Genomic DNA, 21,613 nt, shown 5'->3' with positions numbered 1-21,613 from the left:
ATTCAAAGTTCCTAAATTGACTATAGCAGGAGTTACAAGCGTTTATAAACACAACTTTTAGAGGCATTGCCAGCTTGAGATATAATCAACATGAAGAAATAATTGAAAGATTAGTTAACGTAAAATGGTATTTTCAAAAAGTTGTCTACTTTTGTTTTCCCATTTTTAATGTCATTTCTATTCTTCGTTTTTTGTAAGTAATAGCAAATATAGAGTAAATTTTAAACGCTATTTAAAGGTTTCCTCTTAAAAGTTATGAATCCACTTTGTTTTTCAAAAATAAAGTTAATTTAGGAACACCAAAACCAACGACGAATCACTAAAGAGTACCACATTAATATTGCTATTTTTGTCACGTAGCTGTATTTTCAAGTTGTGAAAGCGCTTTTTCCTAAATCGATTGCTCCCGACCGAAATACTTCCTTTTCAGAAACAAAATACCTAAATTACAATTCAACTTCCTTCTTTGCAGTCAGGTTAAGTTTGTCCTAAGCCCTTCCATCTCCCAAAAGTTTACAACATGCAGTGGATCTTTTTAACAGATCTTGAAATAAATACAAGACGATACAACGGATGTTCAAACTCGAAAAATTCCGATTTGACTCCAAGCAAGCCGGAAAAAAAGAGAACCATTTATTTCTCGATAATTTCGAACAACAGCATGGTGTCATATTTTATCTTGTCTTCCCGTGCCACCTGTAACGTAAGCTCCTCCAACCGAAAAATCACTGTATTCCAGAAGATCGCGCAACCGTGCATCCGTCGAATTCCCCTCGAGGATGAGGAAAACAGACGACATACCTGGTTGATGAGAAGTGAAGTCAATGATTACATTCTGAAGATCCCGTTGTAGATGATGTTCGTGAGGATCCATGGTCGGTGCACTTCCTATAAAATAAGAACGAAAATTAGCCATTAGCAAGCGTTAGTACCTAACACAGAAGAAAGCATTTGATCGTGCAATTGCTATAAGTGCAACTTTGTTATTTACTAATATGAGTACCCAAGACAGTTTAGGGTTCCCACTCTTCCAGCAGATTAGAACTTTATATAGCCTTTTTTGAGGCACATTTTTTAACTTCATAAAACCACTTCATGCCAGTGTCACAACAAGAAACTTTTCAAGGTGGAAAAAGTTTCGCTAATAAACAAATACATAGAAACATACAGGTATACAGTCGGACCTCGCTATAAGGTCACTCTTCGAAGCTTCCTGAAAGTGACCTGTGTCCTTATGACCCAATCATATACTTTTTTAACAATGAGCATGTAAGTAAGAGTAAAATCCTTTGTTAAATCTACTATGTTCCAAATTATCAGTTTATTAGGTTGTAGCTTTTTAGCAAATGTCTTTGCCGCTTATTAAAGGTCGAAGGGTTTGTCAAATCCTAAAAATTAGGTCCTTTCATCAACTTTCAGGACTTTTGATGACTAAATATGGCCTTTAGGCGGCTCTATAAAATATACTTGAAAATAGTGCCTTTTAGGCGCTCTTGAGGGCCCATGGGAACTCAGCAACGGCTTATTGATCTCATTTCGACATAACTTGAAATGGGACTTTACTGTAACCTTCCAAAAATTTCCTCATTTGGCAAATTTTGTCTGACGATTCGGCAAAATTTGGAGCTCCATTCGACAAACTTATCATCATTTGGCAAAATTTGGAGCTCCATTCGACAAACTTATCATTATTTGGCAAAATTTGGAGCTATATTCGACAAACTGAGAATTTCCACCCTCCAAAAATTTAAGTTCGAGGCGCCCCCCTTAACTTGACGTTTATATTTCATGCCGTAAAGATTTCTATTGTCCTTGTGATTGGTTCGACCAGTCACATACCTCTTTTTAGTTTCGTGGTGTAACTAACTTGCAAATAATCACACAACGTTCATTTTTATTTTAAAATTCATCAGAAAATTAGCCCTATTTTGGGACACATAATTTTTTTTAATTCTGTCAAAAACTTAAAGATTTTTATAAAATCAACTGTTTTTCATATTGTAGCAAAAGAAAATGTGTTATTTCCACCACTCCATTCTAGCAAAAAATTTAGAATTTCATCTTTAATATCTTTTTACCATCCCAAGAATATGTGATAACTCAAACAATGCAAAATTTCGATCTATGAACACATCCAAGTTTAAAAAAATACCTCAATTTATTCTGATTTTACTTTCGAATGAAATTGCAGGTTTATAACAACAGTACCACTTTATTCAAAACTGATTTAATGTAGGGTACACCGTAGAACGTTTGCGCAGTGCTCTTTTTCCGAAACGAGTTGTAAGTAGAGAGCCAACAGTCATTACCTGAACAGATTGATGAGGCTCCCTAGTAAATATTCTCACAAGTTTTTGAACATCAGTCGAGCTTTGGTCTAGCATGCGGAAAGGATAATCTGTTTTCTACCAAGTTGAGTACATTTTATGGTGAGCGTTTTGAAGTTTATTGTGAATAATAATACTTAGTAAGAATTAACAAATACATATAAAAATTAGCAGAATTTTATGCTTTTTTGAGAATTGTATTTGTATGAACAGAAATGTTATTAAATTTTGTTGCACGTTAAAATTAAATCCAAACTTGGCGACGGAGCAAGTTTACACATTTACATCGTGGCACCTTTACGCACTTTTTACTGTGTCTTATTTCTCTGTTTTACTTTTACACGTGCCCCTAACGCTTTTTTTTTTTTTTTTTTTTTTTCACTCCGTACTGTCTTAAACCTTTTTAGTGCTTTGAGGATATTTTGTTTTGAAAATCACCATTTAATTTTTTAATTTTTAATTGAGTGACGTATTCGTATCTTATAGCTTTTCATGTCTGTTCAGCTTTAACTACATACACTATTTAACCTGTAATAAATTTTCTTTATCTTAAAGATGGTAAGCCATTATGTTCAAAACACTAACAGAGTCACGTTAGACGTCAAAATAATAATCCATTGAGACTAGGTTAAAACAGTATTCTTCACTGAAGATTCGACAGACACTGAAGTTGCTGAAACTGTAACATTCGATGCTTCCAACATTTTTCAAAAACGATTTTTACAAAAAAAAAATAATAATAATAATACTAATAATTATAATAAAAAATCAGACACAAAGCTCATACACTGTAAAAAAAATTCGGAAACGTTTCTGAGTATATCGTGCAGCTGCGGTTCATGAAATTTTCAAAAACGTTTCTGAGTATTTCGGAATTCTCTTTCTGTAATGTCCGGAAACGTGTCTGAGTATTTCGGAATCCTCTTTCTGTCATGTCCAGAAACGTGTCTGAGTATTTCGGAATCCTCTTTCTATAATTTCCAGAAATGTTTCTGAGTATTTTGGAATCCTCTTTCTGTAATTTTCAGAAATGTTTCTGAGTATTTCGGAATTCTCTTTCCGTAATTTCCAGAAATGTTTCTGAGTATTCTGTGCAGCTGTGGTTCATGAAAGTTTCGAAAACGTTTCCGAGTATTTCGGAATTCTCCAAACAATTTTCAAAAACGTTTCCGAGAATTTCGGAATCCTTTTTCCGTGATTTTTTCTGAAAAATAATTCTTTTTTAATAGTACTGCATGCCATATCAGTTTCAATTCTTTCATATCTAAGAGCAATGAAACAAGCAATTTTAGAATCATTCGTGGATTTTTTTTTCTGAATTTCTAATGACAAATAGCATGGTTAACAGCATAACATATGCACAGTTATAAATTTTTGAAAATTTATGAAATAATATAGTAGTTTCATTCATAATCACAAAATCGTCGGGGGAGGGATGGGGAGTACTTTCTCGGAAGTGGGATTGTTTGTTAAACAATATTAAACTTCAGTTTTTCTCTCAATATTTTCAAGACAAAATTATCAACATATTGTATTTTTAATGCAGAACTTAAAAACATATCTTGTATCAAACTTGATAGCTTTTATTTTCGGATAAAATTTGACAGAACTTACCTACACTTTGCGTTCCGAAATTCGTTCACGTCAAGTCAATTTCTTTGACGAACAAAGTGTACCGAAAAGTACCAACAGAGAAATTGATGAATTTAAATATGACACCGAAGTCCCCCTGCTGGAACCATTCGGGTTTATTCCTCTGTTCTTGCCCTTTTCCAGTTTATCACAAATATAGATACTTAATCAAAATAGATTACTGATTTAGAGTGTGCGCAAAATGCATTATATATTTTATTTATTAAAACATTGAACTCTATTACATGATTATTCCATTTCATATATACGAGAGTTCCCCCCCCCACACCATAAGAGTGATGGTGCACCCATAAAATGATATAAAGCGCCCCCCACCTTAAAAAAAGCAACCTCTTGAAAATGTCAATGGCACAGTCTGCGTGGTGAACGCCCCTCGTCTTCTCACCATATGTACATTGCATATTAATAACATAGTATTTAAAAACTGATCACTTTTAAAACGATGACATGAAATAATATTACTTTTTATTTCAGCATGTAAATGAGGCTGTTCCATTTTTGCCACTGACTCATTCCTCCTGACTGTCCTACATTAAACTAGTATATCCACGGAGGAAATGTTATTTTCGGAACTAATGTCAAGGAATTTTTTAATTGTTAACCACATTTAACAAAATGAATAAGCAGATGAATTAATTTCATAACTATGTTCTTACTAATAAATAACATGGTCATTTTCTAATGGTATAAATATTTTTAAATGAATGAATAAATTATAATAAAAAAAGATAAATTATACCGGCACATTTTTTGTGAAGCATATTACAATACTAGAAAATATTTGCATTACCATATTTCTAATGAATTTAACAATTGATTTTTTTTTCTTTTTGAACCAAAATGTATGTACATCCAAGTATTTCGAAATAACTTTTCTGTGATTGCTTCTCAAATATAAATCTTACTTCTTTTGCGTAATTAATCAGTTTCAGTTAGTTACAACAAATAGTACACCGCGCACATAGGTATGTAGGATAACTTTAAATTAATTCGATAAACCCAAAAACAGTTACAATTGGAGCCTCATCAAATGCAAATCAACAAAAATATAAATGTATATAACAACATGTTTTAAAATATTCATTAATACTTACAAGTGAACATGAGCGGAAGAAAATCTAAGTACCTCCATTACAACTGAATAAGTAATCCAAAGGGTTTCGTTTCATTAAGTATAAACACGGGTGTTAAAACTATTCACGCTTGAACACACAATATATATCTAATTATGGTCGCATTGGAAATTGTAAAGAAGCAAATGGTTATTAACTAACTCAATAGCTGCGTACATCGTCTAAAAAATCAAGGGCAGTCCAAAATGCAAACGCGTAAAATTAGTTTCGACACATTTTACTACTCTCTAGACATGAAATAACAAGCATTTCAATGCTACACAGTTGCTGACTGCAGCAACCATAGATAAGAAAAAAAGAAGTTCTCGTTATTTCCGACTCATTGGCGCCTGTGTTGGAAGGATGAAATAGGTTTCGAAGCGTTGCGTCATCACTTCCGCTTCTAGATATCTTGAAATAACAAAAAGCTTTCTGAATATTGAGGAGTTCGCTATTGGATGAAGGATTCCTACTATTTCGGAAACGTTTCCGATATATCCAGAAACGTTTCCGAAATTTGTTACAGTGTAGGAGAGAGTCGATACTCTGGTCGAAACAAGAGGACAGTAAAGAAAAAAAAAGTAGGAAATCAAAAACTCCAAAAGAGAAAAAGTTTGTGAACTTTGTAAACAGGAAAACAGTGAATGGTTCTGATAACGAAGATGAAAACTGTGTGAGTGTGCACCTATTGTTTAAAAGCGTACAACCAATCCAAAAAAGGACAAGACTGGGTTCAATGTGTTAGATGTTAAAACGTGGTCCGATGACAAGTATGCGAAAGGGAATACTTTATTTTTTTAGTAAGATCTAACAGTGATGGTGAAGACGACTAAATAGTTTGCTTTTAATTATCAATAACCCTATGATTTCAGTTTATCCTATGAAACGTTCCTTAATTAATTATTCATAATTCTCTTATTTTTGAACAATGTTTAAGAGAAATAAAACACTTAAATTTGCTTAAAAATCTATTTCACATGCTCCTTGGTATCATTTTTAATATGCATAAACGTGCTCTGCTCAGGGGCGAACCCAGAAATTTTTGTAAGGGGGGTCAAGTTTCAAGGAACAGACCTTCATCGTAAAAAAGTATCAGTAAGCAGGTGTGCCCATCTTTCTAAAAGTTATGGAGCACCTCTCATATGTTATGGAGCATCCCCACCCCAATTGAGACAAAAACCCTTTCAAATTGCCACCTCCCCATCCCCCAAAAACTTTCAATGGCGCAACCTGCACCATGGTTCATATTCCTTCAAATTCTCATCAAAAGTCATATTTCTTTGGGCAGACAGGTTGGTCACGATGGAAAAAGCACGCGCACACACACACATGTGGTTTGAGATGGAAGAGTACTCTGTAAAAACGTTAAGCTTATTAGAGATGATTATTCTTTTGAAAATGGACAAAAACTCAAAATAACAACAGTCCAGTAAACGAAGCCAGTCATTCCTTTGAATCATGATGTGCTGAAAAGAAATACCTTGCAGAATCAAGTTAAAAAAAAAAAGGTTAACATTGATTCCACGTACTATTTTTTTATCTAAAAAATTGAACTTCAAAAATGATCATAATAAAATTCTTGTCACAGGGGGGTCAGCTGACCCTTTGACCCTCCCCTGAATTCGCCCCTGGCTCTGCTCAATGCGTAAACTTGAACTCAAAAAAAAAAAGCGATTAAAAACAAACTGAGCAACAACGGAAAATACAAATTTTGAGTTCATTAACTGCTTAAAATTTCCTAAGTTAAAACATAAAACTTAGAAAATTCAGTGAAAAAAAATCCGTGTAAATGAGCCCCGGTCGAGCCTATCTTAATTTTTCCAAAAATACGGTTCACCCGAACGTCCTACTAGCGTAATTAAAGCTAACGTACAATAAATGACAAAAATGCAAAAAAAAAAAAAAAAAAATGGAAACTGAAAAATTTAGTTACTGCCCTTAATCCCCTCCCCCACCTTTCAATATGCATATATATTTTTTAATTTTTTCAATATTTAGTATTTATATTTAAAAAGTAAATTTAAATGTATTTTAATCTAAGGACAAACTACAAAATACTTAAAGTACAAAGTAAATCACGAAAAATATGAATCATCTTGTTTGTGACCATGAGTGCCTAAAGGGGGTGAACTTTGGCCTTTAAAAATAAAATTTAACCAATAGAAAGGAAAAAACTACAATACACTTTAAAATTTTCATAATACATCACGAAAAGTATTAACCCTAATGTTTATGTCCACGAGCGTCGGTAGGAAGTGCAATATCACACCCCGGCATTAAAAAAAAAAAAAAAAAAAATAAAAAAAAATAGAGAAGTCAAAAAAGAACGAACTGCGAAATATTTAAAAGCAACAAAATATATCAAGAAAAAATATTAATATCACGTTTATGTCCATGAGCGGAGGCAAGGGCCTGCATTTACACCCCCTGGCTAAGAAAATAAACTGTAGTCAATAAAAAATATCAATTCAATATCTTTTTTAATATTATTATATTTTAAATAATTATTAATGGTAAAAAAATATAATTTAATTTAATTTAAACAAAGGACGAACTAAAAAATACTTTGAATACAAAGTACTTAATAAAAAAAAATACCTTGTTTGTGCACGTGAGTGCCTGCAGAAGGTGCACTTTCACCCCCCTTTCTTTGAAAAATAAAATACAATTTTTAAAAAGGACACGAAACGATAGAAAATAAAATACAAAAAGCTAAATATAAATGAATAAATAAAAATAAAATAAAATAATAAAAAATAAAGTTTTATTTAATTATTTAGAAAAGGAGAAACAAAATAATAAAAACCAAATTATAAATTTAAAAAATAAAAATTTAATTAAATTAAATAATTAAAAAACCTTTTCTAAAAATTTTTTCTTTTCGTGATTTACATGCCCCTGCATGTAATCTAATACCATGTGCAAACAAATCAAGTACAATCCCAAATTCCGAAGAAATGAACCTCGACTCACCTCGCCGCATATTCGCGCATTCGAGCCGTTCCATTTCCGCGAATGCAGATCCCTCGCGAGTTCGTAGGCAAATGAGGGCAGCACCTGCCGCACGCCCAACACCGATCACAGACGTCAAGGCCACGTGCTTGCACGACAGACAAACACCCAACTTGAAACACCCAGCGTTACACACACCAAAAATATCTGTCTGAGATTGATTATTTCCCCCCCTTTTCGTGTTTTCAATCATTTGCACGTTTACTTAACACTTTTGATAGTACCTCATACGTTGCACGAGGTGATATAACAAATACATCTAGTGCTTCCTTATGCAAACCGTTATTTTTTTTCATTCTGTGCAGTCATCACTGTCATCAGGGAATGGTTACCCAAAAGCAGGGGTGCCCCCCCCCCCTCCCGAAGAGCAAGGGTGCACATTCTTCCTAAATAACAAAATGACCCTCCTCCCCCAAAAAAAAGCAAGAACTCGCCCCCTCCCCCAAATGAGAAAAATACCCCTCAAAACGCACCCCCTCCTAAAAATTTCAATGCCACAGTCTGCGCCATGACCCTTGCTAGGTGGGCACCCCTGCCCAAAAGGATTGGGAAGCTTGAGCTTCCCCTCAAATTTTTCAATGGGCCCGAAAATGATTGAAAATTTGTGTTTAAATTTCCAAGCTTTTGTAATTCAATGCATGTTTAAAGAGATTGCAAACATTAGAACTGATTCAATAAACTTTTTTAAACAAAATTCAAAAAAAAAAAAAACATTTCATAAAATTTGGTCACAAGATATTTTTTAATGTAGGATTTAACTCAACTATGTTACGACGTAGTCGTAAAACAATTTGATCAATTTTGTGAAGTAACAAACCTGATTCACACATAACATCCAACCACTTTCGTTTTCTGAAAATTGCAGTGCAAACATAATAAGTTCAGTTCTTGTACTTCTTGTCGATTTTAAGTGAATTTTTGCATATTCGACGGGAACAGACTATTTAAATATTTAAATGTGTTATGAAGAGATGTTATGTACTTCAGCACATCTTTTTCAGAAATTAAACCCTTCATGTAAAGCCTAATCCCGCATACCTTTCACAATGATTCCTCTCTGTCGTCATAAAAGAAACGTTTTAATACTTCAAAGAATGAAAGAAAACTTATTCCATAAAACTGTAGGGGTGTGAGAAAATAATATTCACAACCCAGCATTTTATGCATGTAAATAAGCACTGTACAAAATGGTCTAAGGCAGGGGTTCCCAAAGTGAATGCCGCGGCACCTTGAGGTGCCGCATAGAGGGACAAGAGACCAAATATTTGTTGAGTAGTTCTAGAACCTTTAGTAGAATTTTAAGACTTTTTTTTTTTCCTCAAGTTTCATTTAAATTTTCCGAAAATTTCAAGTAAAGTTGTAGGGGAGGGTGGCCCAAAGCAGGTAGGCATTCGTATGCCACCGCATGGTGTGCGACGCATGCATATGTCGTGTTTACCTGCACATCTCTGAGTTTCAATCAGTCCTAGCAAAGCAACGGTGAAGCGGCATGGCGTAACCAGAATATAAACGTAACTGGCGTAACCTTAAAATATAAAAAATGATACATATATTTTTAAAAAACTGAATGTATGTAACTTTTAATTAGTCGAAGACCATCTTTCTTTCTTTCTTTTTTTTTTTTTTTTTTCAATATTACGTTATTCTGACATCATCTATCTATAAACTACGATGATCATTCCGTCTGTTTCTTTTTTTAATTTTAGGTTATAATTATTGAAATAAAAAACGTGCTTTCAGGCAAAGCGGGTACAAGATTTAATCATGTATTTATTTATATTTTATTGCCTTATTTTCTTCATTGTCTTGTCTTTTGTACTGACTTCTATGAAAATAGGATAAGTACATCTTACGATGCAAATTAGTTAGTCTATTAATTAAAAAATATTTCTTTATGTTTTATAAACAAATATGCTAACTTGGATTTTCTATTTAAATTGGATAAGTACAACTTTATTATTATTATTATTATTATTATTATTATTATTGTTATTATTATTATTATTGTTTATTTTTTTATTTATTTATTTATTATTATTTTTTTTTTTTTTTTTTTTTTTTTTTTGTAATGGTATTCAGCTAGTCAATTGATTTAATCATTGATAACTTTATATTTGATTGACATCTGTACCAAATCACAATTTTTTAAGCTTACCCGCTTTAGGCCCCCCGGTAGGGCAAAAAGGGTTTTTTATGGGTTTTTAAATGTTTGATGATAAATAAATATTGGGTTTGAAATAATGCAAGAATCTCTTTTTAAAGTTCACGATCCCTGCTAGGATTTAAAACCGAAATTGTTACGATAAAAGTCCAAAAACTACAATTTTCGAACGTTCTTCGGTAACCTACCCGCTTGGGGCTACTCTCCCCTATACACTAATCAAGTAATTACACATACCATTCATCAATTTGTAGAACGGTAGTCGCTATTTAAATAAAACTTTAAAAAGGAAAAAAAAAAAAAAACAGAACGAGTAAGTCAGTATAGTAGTTTTTTTTTTTTTTACTTTGGATCTTTTGGGGTAAATACCTTATTTCAAAAATTCCACTGAACCGAAGAAGAGAAACTTGTTGACCGCCGTTGACCTTTCTATGCTGCTGAATTCCAAGAAGTTCATTACTATAAAAATCTACGCTTTTGCATAGATTGAAACTGGGAACGGCTCCTTCTCCGTTCAATTTCAAAAGCCGTTTAGAAATAGTTTACGCGATTTTTATAGTTAGGGAGGTCATTACTTCGGCTGAATTAATGAGGTTTTTCGTGTCTTTTGGCACGCGGGCATTCGTTCCGCACACTCAAATGACAACTTAAAATATTTATCTTCACATTATCCATTTGCTTTAAGGAAACATTCTGCAATTTATTACTTCCTTTTACAAAAAAGGAAGTATTGTATTCGCGAAAAAATTTTCACTCAAAAATCGCCCTTAATTTCCATTTTGCTCACCCCCAAATGAATGTTGAGTTTTTTTTTCGATTCGACCACATGCGGAAAAGTGCCTAAGAATGTATAGACACGCGAAATATCCATTTTGACCATCACCGAGGTAATTACAACGACTTTTCTCGTGACGTCTGTATGTATGTGCGTATGTGTGTATGTGCGTATGTGCGTATGTATCTCGCATAACTCAAAAATGGTATGTCCTAGAAAGTTGAAATTTGGTACATAGACTCGTAGTGGGGTCTAGTTGTGCACCTCCCCTTTTGGTTGCTTTCGGATGTTCCTAAGGGGGTCTTTTGCACCTTTTTGGGGGGAAATCATTGTTAATTTCGATGTAAACTCAAGTGGCGTTATAATTTGTCGGACACTTGGCGATATATCGCCAGTCTTTTGGTCACCAAGTTTTGTCGCCAACTTGGCGACAAATTTGGCGGAGTTTTTTTTTTTTTTTTTTTGGTTTCAATTTGGCCATTGTTGGTGATATTTAGAGAATAAATATTGAATCACATTAAAGTAGCGAATAATGGGGAAATGACATTAAATTGGAGTAAAAGGAAGTCATGTGATGCACACATCAGCTCGTTTTATTTTGCATTAGAGATGCGACATCGGCCAAATAGCATCGGTGTTTTGAAATAACGATGCTTTGGATGTACAGTAGAACCTCTTCATTCCGAACCGCGTAATCCGAACGTAGTCGAGATGACCGGATTTGATGGTCTTGAAACAAATTCAAAGCAGTCAAAAAAATAAATAAATAAATAAATAATAAACAGCAGTTCATCATCAGTTCAGAAGAAAATGAGCGACTTTTTTAAATTTTAAGACTCTAATTAGCACGTTATGTACAATAGTTGAGTACTGTACTCTACTGTATGTTTATTGATATACAGTACAGTCGCTTAGTAAAATCCCATTCGTTCTTTCTGGACATTTGATTTTATAAAGCGGCTGTTTTAGAAATCGGCATTCAAAAAAAGTGAAGGGTTTTGAAATTTAAATACTCTAAAAATGAATTGAATTGCTTCATTTATTTATGTTTTAAGTATTTCAAAATACAGTTATCATTTTAACTAAACATGAGGTACTTTTTTTTTAATTATTTGCACAAGGATCTTAAAATATAGGCGTATTGTTGTTTGCTTAACAGAATTGAGAGAGCAAAGGTTCAATGAGAGTTTACAAAGTGTTTTGTAACGTTCAACATTATATTTTCCTCTTTGCTCTAAAGTGCATCGTACATTATCAAGTGCGTTTCTGAGATCTATTGAAGAGGCAAATACGACGCTGAGATTTTCTCATCTTCTAAGACCGATTACTTCACTTCTTGATGCTTCTTTAACAATTGCTTACGTATGATGTCCAAAAGTTTGATTTTATAAAACGGCGATAGTGATTTTAATATAAGATTGTTTTAACATGTTTTGGTATTGCAATGATTTTGTTCTTCTAGATTTGATTTTATAAAACAGCGATAGTGATTTTAATAAAAGATTGTTTTAACATGTTTTGGCATTGCAATGATTCTGTTCTTCTAGATTTGATTTTATAAAGCGGCGATAGTGATTTTAATAAAAGATTGCTTTAACGTGTTTTGGTATTGCAATGATTCTGTTTTTCTAGATTTGATTTTAAAAAGCGGCTTATTTTATAATCCAGTGATTTTATGAGTCACAGGTACTGTATATATATATATATATATATATATATATATATATATATATGCTGACCCACAGACCCCAAATCACGTGACTCAAGAACGACGAATAGTTGGAAACAAGCGAAAGAAACCTGGTTTCTTCCAATGCTTTGCTTTAAAATCTATCACATGACTTGGGGGTCTTGGTTTTATGAATGAAAGTCTTCACTCCCACCATTTTATCTCTTCTCCAATGGCTTGAAATTACTACTGTTCTATCTTTTAGTAGTTTTGTTTCGTTCATTTTTACAATCAAGTTAGTCAAAAAAAAAAAAAAAACTAATATAGTTATCTTTTAATCTTTACCAAAAAAATATATAATTAAACGAAAACTATGTAAGTTAATAAAAAAAAACTGGAAAGCAGGGCATCCGAATATTTTATGCATTTGGAAGCAAATTCATAGTTACTTGAAATGCTAAAGTAAATAAAATGGTACTCTTCCACTTTTGAATGTCATACTTTTATTATATTACTTCGGTTCTCTCATAAAATAATTAGAGAATATGCTTTTAGTTTGCTCTAAAATAAACTAATCTTGACGACGCAAATTTGACAAAACAAGTAATAAATAAAAATGAATAAATCTTTGCAATTCACATTAATAATTGCTGAGCTCATATTTATCTGGGTGGCATGCTCTTTTGTTTCCCACCTTTTGATGGAGTTCCATTACGTATTGCTGAAACGCGAAATATTTCACAAGGTTCAACTTCAAAAAAAGAAGATATAAATAAGTATCTAGAAATGGTTTGAAAGTTGAAACTTTCATTAAATATAACTCCTCTCAATTCCTGCACGGAATGGGGTGGGGGGCCGGAAGCGTCTAAAAATGAATTCACCGCTGTAAACTACATATCCCACTCTAAGGGACAATAAATAGCTATCGAGGAGGGAAACTTCGTAAAGATATTTTTGTTTAAAGCGAAAGTGTGGAAGAATGTAAGTTTTTTGTATCTATTATTAGAATGAAATGCTCATTGAACTAAATATGGTTTAGTAGTGTTCCCTCCTGTGAACCGGTGAACACATTTTATTCTTTTTTATTCACCTATTTATTTTTTTCGGCTGATAATTAATTCCGACGATAGTTCTCTAAAAAAAATGATGCATAATATTGTATATCTAGCTTTCACTTCTTACTTCTGGGGTAATGGAATATGAACTGATTTTATTCTTCATTTATTCACCCATTTATTTTTTCGTCTGATAACTAGTTCAGACGATATTTCTCTAAAAAAAAAAAAAAAAGATGCATAATATTGTGTATCTAGCTTCGAATTCGTATACGTCTGGCGTAATGGAATATGAACTGAATTTATTCTTTATTTATTCATCTATTTATTTTTTCGTCTGGTAATTAATTCAGACGATATTTCTCTAAAATAAATTGATGCATAATATTGTATATCTAGCTTCTAATCCTTACGTCCGGCGTAATGGAATATGACCTGATTGTATTTTTTATTTATTCACCTATTTATTTTGTTTCGGCTAATAGTTAATTCCGACGATATTTCTCTAAAAAAAAAATGCATAATATTGCATAGCTTCCGTTTTTTACTTCTGGCGTAATGGAATATGAACGCATTCTTTATTTATTCACCTATTTATTTTTTCGTCTGATAATTAATTCAGACGATATTTCTCTAAAAAACAAATGATGCATAGTGTTGTATATCTAGCTTCCAATCCTTACGTCTGGCGTAATGGAATATGAACTGATTTTATTCTTTATTTATTCGCCTATTTATTTTTTTGCCTGGTAATTAATTCAGACGATATTTCTCTTTAAAAAATGTTATGCATGATATTGTATATCTAGCTTTCAATTCTTACGTCTGGCGTAATGGAATATGAACTAATTTTATTTTTTTATTTATTCACCTGCCGCCCGCACTGTCTAGTGGTGAGATGAGTCTGACTGCGAATGGGAGATCCCGGGTTCGAATCCCGGCACGGGCATGGATATACTTTTTCTCTCCTGTTCTTGTCCTTTCTTTGTGTTGTTATTCTGTGAATGATTGCCTAATGGCTACCTTATTAACGCGTCCTTACGGCATGTTTGTACTGTGGAAGTCGGGCTTCTCACCAAATTACGGTACAGTTGGAAAAGTGAAGCAGCGCATCTCCCAAAGTGCCAGCTTAGCTGGAACAGGACAGCAACATTTATTCACCTATTTATTTTTTCGTCTGATAAATAATTCAGACGCTATTTCGCTAAAAAAATTTATGCATAATATTGTATATCAAGCCTTCAATTCTTACGTCTGGCGTAATGGAATATAAACTCATTTTATTTTTTATTTATTCATCAATTTATTTTTTCGTCTGATAATTAGTTCAGACAGACAATATTTCTCAAAAAATAATGATGCATAACATGTACAGTGGCTCCCAAAAGTGTTCGTACACTTTGAAATTTTTTAGTAAAACCAAAATAACACAAAACTGAATTCGAATTTGAAATCCAATATTTTTTCACATCATTCCTATGTCATTCTAAATACAAACCAGTAGTTTTTTAAAAATATTGACGGATCTTCTTTTTGAAATGGGTCAAAAAACGAAGAGACAGAGAAATAACACGCCACAAAAGTCATCGTACACTTAAACATTTTCGAATAAATTCATGATTAAAAGTATCATATGCTGTTTATTTAATGTTTTTGCATTGTGTTAACCCTTAAAAGTCATTTGGCTTTAATTTTTTGTTTATTTATTCCTTAATATTGTGCTTATTATTTTAAAATGGCTGGTATTCGTAAAAAACAACAAACACTATTCGAAATTTGAATTTTTTTTCTGCACGGTAGCGGTAAATTGGTTTAAAATGTCTCAAAATAAGATAATTTATACCATTCCATAGTAAAGTGCTAGATAAAATGCTTTAAAGAAAAGAATCGGACCGAAAACAAGGTAAGAAAAGGTCAACTGGCAAAGTGTACAAAGCGTGATCGAAGATTTAAAGTTAAAAAAATTATGAAAAATACACATTTGAATGCTGTAAATGTTTTTGCAGAGTTAAATGAAAAATTTTACATATAATTTTCACCTAAAATTGTTCGCCAAGTTCTCTGTTTAGCTAGATTAAACGGAACCTCTTCCCGCTGAAATTTTCTTAGTCGAGCAAAAAACAGAAAGCTTACGTTTTTCGTCGCAAAATCAATGATAAATAAGCTAAAAACGTTTTACAATTACGTCCTACTTTCAGATAAAAAGGAATTCAAGATTTTTGGTTAAATTGTTGTATAATTGTAAGTAGAAGAAAAAATTTGGAACTTAATCTTAAGAACTTAGTTGGATCAGTTAATCAAGACGGTGGAGGTGTTATAGTGTGAGGGGGCATATCAGCATCAGGACTTGGTAGTTTGGAATCTTTTGATGAAATAATGAATCATCATGTTCCTTTAAATACTTCAAAACCCAATTTTGAAATCTTAGCCAAAAATTTGGTTATTGGAAACAACTTTGTTTTTTATCAAGACAACGATAAGAAGCACACGGTATCCAACGTTTGCGTCTAGTACCTCGAAAATTGTCCTAAAGTTTAGAAAAAAACCCTCAATCTCCAGATCTGAACTTAATGCAACATATTTAGAGATATTTGGTGACTAGATTACGAAAATACGGCTTTAGAACGAAAATAGAGCTAAAAACAGTAAGACTCAAAGTGTTGTTGAACACTTACTCAGAAATTACGCAAAAAAAAGAAAGAAAAAAGAATGAAATTTATTTCCAGGCGTTTAAAAGGTGTTGTTGATACTGCATGATATTCTACTAAATAATAACTTAATAAAAAGTTAGATTATTCAATAATATATAGATATTTTTTAAAGTGTACGAAGACTTTTGTGAGATAAAATTTCCGGCACTTTTTGGTTTTTTATTTTTTAAAAATTAAGTTTTAATATTTTTTGAAAACTTTTCTCGTAGTTTTGTTAAAAATTGATCTTAGATCTTATAATTAAATACCTGTTCCGAAATATTAATTCTAACCAATGGATAGGAGCCAATTTCGCTGAAAGTCGTAGGTGTACGAACACTTTTGGGAGCCACTGTATATCAAGACTCCAATTCTTACGTCTGGCGTAATGGAATATAAACTCATTTTATTTTTTATTTATTCATGAATTTATTTTTTCGTCTGATAATTAGTTCAGACAGAAGATATTTCTCTAAAAAAAATTGGTGCATAATATTGTGTATCTAGTTTCCAATTTTTACGTCTGGCGTAATGGAATAAACCAAGCACCTGCAAGTCTGGAACGAAAGGAATTTACCGCAAACAAAATTTAAAGAAAAATATCGGCGTACTACTTACTAAACGCTTGCCTTCTCGACGGAGTGACGAATGATAAAACATTTAAACTTCTTTCAGTTTTCCTTCATTTGAAGCAAGTGAGGGTTTCGACAAGAACTGTTAAGAAACATTTGCGCATTCACTCAACCGTGGTTTTTAAATTGTACGTGTATATTATTTAACGAGTTCCGTTACGTATAATTTTTTTTTCGCTTCCAACTGAGCATGAAAGAATGAAAGTTTTTTAAGTGTAGCATTTTTTTGTTTCTGAAAGGAGCCTCAGAGTCAAATAATAACGAGCTAAATATCGAATCTGAAATGTATTGCCAAAAAATATAATTGCGTAAATAATAAAAAAAGAATGAAAAAGATAGGAAGTTATAGGCGAGTTTTATCAACTACAAATAAATAAACAAAATAGGTGAATAAAAAACTTGGGGGGGGGGGGAGAAATAGTAAGCATTGTGCAAGATACATGGAAAAAAGCAAGTGCTAAAATTTATTTCTAGAGTAAGAATTTCATCGGTCACTTCGCAAAGGGTAAAAATCACATGATTCACAAAGTCGCAATTTTAAAGGTAATGAATTCGAGAAACGTCAGCCAACGTTAAAGAAAAATCGATAAGTAAATCAATTATTTCAGAAAGGGCGTAAGTCCAATGGATTCTCGTAGTACTTACGCCCTTTCTGAAATAATCGATTCGTAATCTTGAAGATAAAAAAAGAACAAAGTTGTAATTTTAATGTCTTTTTTAAATGCATTGAAATAGTCACATTGGAAAAAATATAAATGCTTAATTACTACGTTTTATAAAAATAATTTGCATTTGAAACTTACATTTACAACTCAGGTTTTGATGTACGCTAAAATATGATCTGAAATCATAAGATCGAGTAAGAATTATTCTCCAGCCCTTCGCAAACACTTAATAATTCGAAACTGGATTCTTCGAATACGACGCTACTAAAATAAAATACAGTCAGACCTCGATATAAGGTCACTCGCTTATAAGGCCACCTCGCATATAAGGTCACTTTTCTAAAGTCCCGGCTCATTGAATAGAAATTCTATGGGTCTTATCGGATATATAGTCGTCTTAATTGATTAATCGCTTATAAGGTCACTTCCGTCTGATTTCTTTACATGATTTCAGTGCTTAATAGATTCACTTTTAAGAAAAGTCGTATTCCTATTGACGTAGCATGTGATGCACAGAATGCAGTAGGAAGTGAATATTACGACAGTGACACTAAAATATAAAGCAACCACGAAGGCACTCAGAGTGTACATATCGCACTTTTTTACCAGTCATGAGAAGCCGAAGTAAATTATCAGAAAACAATTAAAAACCATTGTGCTTAAATTAAAGAAAAACGCATTAGTCCAGTATTAATTATAACTTTAAGTTAGATAAGTTGCAGATCAGTTCTCTGCTTGGACATATTTGTAAGCAGCTTTATTCAAGTTCTAAAAAATCATTTTAAAATTTCTTGTTGATTGCAAAGGTTTTAATTGGTTCAAATCTATTAAACTGTTATAACCTAATTATTATAACCTGATATTTTCGAATTTTTTAAACTTTAAAAAGAGTAAATGTATATACATGTCTCTATTCCTTATATACATGTTTATTAGGGTGGAACGAAAAAAACAAAGTTTTTATTTTCAAATTGTAATAGTGCAGAAAAGTTGCGATTGGTGAAGACTTACAAAACAAAACAAAAATTTTTAAAATCGGATAATATCTTCCGATCCCGAAACGAGTCTAAAAATTTGAAAAAATGGAAAATTTCATGTGTTTTTAGCGGTTTTTTAAAAACTTTGCTCCAACGTTTCTTTTTAATACTCTAAGACGGAAAAGTTACGATTGCTGAAGCCTTCAGAAATTTAAAAAAACATATTGAAATCAAATAATACCTTCTGATACAGGAACAAGCATGAAAAGTAAAAAAAAAGGAGAATTTCATCTTTTCTTATAGTGATTAAAAATTAAATTGTTCTTCTTGTTTGTTTCCCCGGTGTTACATGGAAAAGCCTTTTAAAAAACCCTATGTTACACATAAACATTAATTTATCTCATGACTTTTAAGGTATCTTCTAAACATGCAAAACTACCATTCTTTACAACAATGAAACATTTTCAAATAATAGAAAGTCATAAAATATTTACCAAATTTACAATCCAGTATACAAGACTTATTGTTTTAAGTGTTACTTGTTAAAGCTAATTTATAATCAGATTTTTTGGAAAATTCGGGCATAATTGACCTAGATTTCAATGTTGCTCTTATGTAATCATCTCTTGATTTAAATCCACACACTTGGAGTGAAACCTCCGTCACTAGCTTCACACATCTTTCGCCAGCTTGCATATGTCAGGGGAATAGTTTTATATCCCAGTCGGGTATAGTGCTTGTTGCAATAAGATTTTCAATGTCTTTGTTAGGAACTTTTCGAAGAAAAGGTGGAGAAGATAACTTTGTCGTGTTCCAATTAATAATCTCTGTGTAATCTTCTGCTTCGAAATTTAGAGATGGAATGACAAAGTTTCTAATGCTTTTGCCTTTAGAAACAGACTCCCTGGCTTTTAAGACGTTTTTAAACGCTAGTTCTCTTATGTGCCTCCTTTCATCAAACACCATTGCCATTAATAAGTTTTCGGGATGCGAAAAGAAAGAGTTTCTTTCAATGACAGGGTGAACAACTTGTATGAGATTGTCAGGTAAGTATCGACAGATTGAATTGTTCTGTAAACATGAATGGCACCGTCTGTGAAATTTTTGCGGTTCTTTATTTCAAACCAGACCGGCATGTAACATCTCAAAATAAAAGTCACTTTGTATTTTAAGTCACCTGATGGGATCGATACACTTACGTACAGTCTAAGGACTCTATTTGCACAAGTGAGACGTCTGGAATGTGAGAGTGGGCCGGGGGTCACGATTTGACAAATCATTTGGGCAATTGCCACCCTTTATTGCCTGAGATACATCTAAAAGATATCTTTGATCCTTGCTCAAGCACTTTCTGTTTACATCTGGAGTTGTACAGTCAATTGCTTGAAAATCTATTACTGGCAGTTTTTCGCAACCTCTGAGTTGTTCTCCTATTGGTCCAGAAAACGAATTTGAGCCAGTTGTTCCACCATCCAAATACCGAAAAAGATGGCGGAAAGGCAATTCAATGAAATGTAATAAACAAATAGCCCATTGCAATGGTCGTCCAATATAAATTTCAAATTGACGAATCGCGCCACTTTCCCACCCAGTATTGGTTTTAGTACCATCGCAACCTACGATGGCTAAATCATCCAGTGAAATTCTTTGTTCATTTAGATATGAAACAATGCTATTCACTATGTCTTTGGCTGATCCAGAGTTTGGAGACACGTATCCAATATAAACGGAATCAGATTCTTTGATAATAGAATAATGCTCTTCTTTCACTGTTCGCCGAAATTGCTTTGATTCAATCTTATCTATATATAAAGTATCATCTTTTCTTCCGTCAAAATAAATACCACAAACGGAGTCTTGTTTAATGCCACTTTGTAGATCTTTTCAATTTTGGCTCTTTTCTCTCCTAATTTTTTGTAATTAATCGTTAAACTAAAATTTAAAAAAAATGCTGAAAAAGGGCTTAAAGTTTACATTTTTTCAAACATGTAGGTTCGTTGCGCGATCGGAAGATGTTGTTTTATTTCAAAAAGATATTTTTTTTTTTTTTTTTTTTGAAGTCTTCACTAAACGTAACTTCTCCGTTCTGTAGCCTGAAAAAGTACATTTAACCAAAAATGTTAAAAATTCGGAAAAAAAACCTGAAATTCTCAACTTTTTCGATTTTTTAGGCTTGTTTCTGGATCAGAAGGTATTATTCGATTTCAATTTTTTTTTTTTTTTTTCTGAAGGCTTTACCAATCGTAACTTTTCCGTCTTAGAGCCTTAAAAAGAAACATTAAAACAAAATTTTTGAAAAATCATTAAGAAAACACGAAATTTTCCATTTTTTCAAATATTTAGGCTCGTTGCGGGATCGGAAGATATTATCCGATTTTTAAAATTTTTGTTTTGTTTTGTAAGTCTTCACCAATCGCAACTTTTCCGCACTATTACGATTCGAAAATAAAAACTTTGTTTTTTTCGTTCCACCCTAATGTTTATTCCTTACACACCTGTTATAAACTATATATGAATCGGTTATAAGGTCACCCCGCTTATAAGGTCAGTTTCTTGAAGTCCCGAGGGGTGACCTTATATCAAGGTCCGACTGTATATATTACGTCTCAAAGCGGAGAAAAATATTCAGTAACAACAGTCCTAAATTCAACCAGATATAATCTCATAATTAATATAAATATAAGTAGCCTCATCCTTTAGAGTTCTGTTTCATGAAACTAATAAAATTGAAATGAATGCAATAGAGAAGGAATTTGCAAAGAATGTCAAATTAATAAATGACAAATGGTGGTAGATCTGCAACATTTGCAAAAAAATTATTTTCAAGCTTTTTTTCCCTCTGCACTTGAATATTTTCTATCTGTGGTAGGAAATTAATGCAGAAA

The 21,613-nt window shown here is 32.4% G+C and overlaps 1 protein-coding gene across 1 annotated transcript in view; it reads right to left on the bottom strand.

The window, feature by feature from the left end:
* LOC129224072 (uncharacterized) overlaps positions 1-8,119 on the bottom strand; it is a gene marked incomplete in the record, with an annotated part of 55,521 nt that extends 47,402 nt beyond the window's left edge. Inside the window, 2 exon segments of the mRNA XM_054858474.1 lie at positions 802-888; positions 8,066-8,119.
* Positions 8,120-21,613: the final 13,494 nt, after the last annotated feature.

This window comes from Uloborus diversus, chromosome 6, assembly GCF_026930045.1.
Source record: "Uloborus diversus isolate 005 chromosome 6, Udiv.v.3.1, whole genome shotgun sequence".
Lineage (NCBI taxonomy): Eukaryota > Metazoa > Arthropoda > Arachnida > Araneae > Uloboridae > Uloborus > Uloborus diversus.
The sequence above is the reverse complement of the archived record's forward strand: the minus strand, read 5'-3'. Positions and strand labels throughout refer to the sequence as shown.